We start from the raw sequence: 2,811 nt of genomic DNA on the forward strand, positions 1-2,811 counted from the left end.
TTGCAGCGAGATGCTGATTTCAGCCATCCTGTTCGTAAGCCCAGCTTTATCCTAGGACCCACTGCAGGAGTAGAGCCCTTTCGCTGCTGTGGCAAAGTTACAGCAGGATAAAGCTGCTGCCAGGGCCCCCCTCTGGATAAAAACGAGCTCCCGTTTCCCCACTAACCGGGCAGCTGGTTTAATTATGCTTTTCAATATGCCCAACATGAACAGCATCTTACGGACCAGAACCTCAGCACTGAGCCTAAAGTTACCAACCCGGTTCTTTGCGCCGCAGCTTTTCCTCACAAAAAGTGATTAAGGCGGGTTATCGCGGGGCTGCAGGGGCCAGTGGAGCAAGGCCTGGAGCAGCCCGGCAGATCGCTGGCCTCGCCAAGAGGGCGGGAAGCCACGGCTGCTGGCCAGCCCTGCCTGCCCAAGGACAGCGGTTGGAGTCATATCGAAACGGCTGTTTCTGCCATTACGAGATGCATTTTCCATTTTAAATATTCATGGGCCAGCATTCCCCCCATTTCACATTTCCGTGCTGCTCTGTGCATTCCAAGACTTCATCAGTTGTCTCCGTTTTTGCTTTTCCGACAGAGCAGGAGCAGGGGAAGGAAGGAAAGCAGCTGCCAGATGTGGAGCACTCCGCTGGCACAGAGCACAGACATCTGTTTGAAATATGTGAGCAGAGAGGCCGTAAGCCTCTTTGTACCTCGCAGAGATGCAGCGAGGATCCTCTGCCTTTCCTAGAGTTTCTTCTGAATTACATTCAAGTGTAAGAGAATAGACCTCGCCTAACACCTCCCTTCCCTGCTGTTTCTCAGTCCGTATTTTTCTGCTTACAGGCTGGTGCTTCCACAGTCAGTTCAGGGTCATTGACCCTTGAAAGTTCTTTTTTGTTATTTGTTTTGGGGCTTTTAGGACAACGGGGAAGAAGGTCTTGAGCTTTTTGTTTGCCTCTTTGCAGAGATTTCTCTCAGCATCATTCTTCATCGCAGGATTTCACTGCAGGCTGGTACCCCTGAGCAGTTTAAGGCAGAACAGCTAGAAACAGCACATGGTGAAGCACTGACCCGTGAGGCAATGAGCAGCCTTCCCCAGAAGCGTTTGTCAATACCCAGGGCACCCAGAATTTGCTGACACTTTGATTTGTGCTGCCCCAAATTCCTGACATTGCTTAAGCAAACCACAGGACCAGGAACTAGAAGATTCCGTCTTTCAATCCTTTTTATAGGGCTAGTGCTGTTTTCTTAGAGCACATCAATTTCTTTCCTGCCTCCGTTTTCCTGGTCAGAGGAACGTGAGCTCAAATCTCAGCTCCCAAGTGAGAGGCATCTGTTAATTTTACAGTGTGCTGCCCATATGCTACGAGTTTAACAAAGAGCTGCTCCAAGATGAGCACCCAGATGTTATTTCCTTCCCAATGATCCCATTCCCATCAAAGGAATTCTGACAATTTGCTGGCTCACAGAGATCTGTTGTTCTTAATCCACATGCAACTCTGGCAAGCAGAGACACACACACCCCACCGCCCCCTGAGTCCAGCCGAGGTGAAGGGCACTGCTTGTCCAGCGCTTGGCTGGACGACAGCCTGCATCCATCACCTGAGAGGAGACAAATGCTGCTGCCACCCAATCTCCTGAGCTCCGTCCATCACTGTGCAGCCAGGTGGACTGTTTCGGTTGGGTGTTTTTTTTAAACAAAGGTGGATGTCAAAGCTCACCTTCCAAACCACCCGACAGCGAGAAATATCAGACACGGCACACCAAAGAACCTTTTGATTTGATCCTGACAGCGCTCTTTGAAGAGGTTTGGTCTCTCCCAACCTAGTCCTGTGAGGCATCCTCTCCCCTACCCAGCCCCTCTGAGCCTGTTAAGAGGTTTTGCAGCACCCAGGTATCTCCACAGTGGGCACAGCCTCAAGGCTGCCACCTCCCTCCTCCCTTGCCCTCGGCCTTAGCACTTTGGAACAACTGTCTGTGATGTCCAGAAGATGCTGGCTGGGATATTACCCAGCTAGGGAGACAGAGTAGCCATAAATCATGGAATGGGTTGGGTTGGGAGGGCCCTTAAAGATCACCTCCTGTCATGGGCAGGGACACCTTCCACTAGACCAGGTTGCTCCAAGCCCCATCCAACCTGGCCTTGAACCTTCCAGGGATGGGGCATCCACAGCCTCTCTGGGCAATCTGTGCCAGTGTCTCACAATTTCATCATTTCTTGGGAGTGATCTGGAAATGCATTCCCCACGGCTGGGAAGCAAAGCGCCTCGAGAACAGGCCCCGGAGCAGGGAACACGCCTTGTCTGTGAAAGGAGCCAGCCCTCTCTTGCTGTTTTATCAGTTACTACTCGGCTTGGCTGCCTGCAGGAAACAGGCACCCACTCGTCTTGGTACAGTCCTGTTCCTCCTGAGTCACAAAGCTCTGACCAAAACACTCGCTGGGTTCTGTTTGTTTTCCTGTTTCTAGCCACGCTCTCAGTCCCGGGTCAGTCCGCAATGACTAACAGGTCTGCCGCATCAGCTCCGGCGCCGACACGGGGTGATCTCCAACCAGCCTCCGGACAAAGAGGCAAGTGGCTCATTGGAACACCCGGGGTTTAACAGGTCACTGCACAGACAAGCATCTCAAGCCGAGTGAGAGCGAGGGTTTGAACAAACGCTGAAACAAGAACCAGCAGCACCTTTTGCTTTGTTAGCAGATTCTCTTTGCTTTGCTCTGTGTGTGTGCGGTTCTGTCCTGCAAAGTCTGCATAACATCCGGTTAACATCCATTACCTCCTGTTCACAGGCCTGGTTTGCCCTTCGATTCACCTTTAGACAAGAG

The sequence above is a fragment of the Buceros rhinoceros genome, unplaced genomic scaffold (genome assembly GCF_000710305.1).
Source record: "Buceros rhinoceros silvestris isolate BGI_N320 unplaced genomic scaffold, ASM71030v1 scaffold10267, whole genome shotgun sequence".
Classification (NCBI taxonomy): Eukaryota; Metazoa; Chordata; class Aves; order Bucerotiformes; family Bucerotidae; genus Buceros; species Buceros rhinoceros.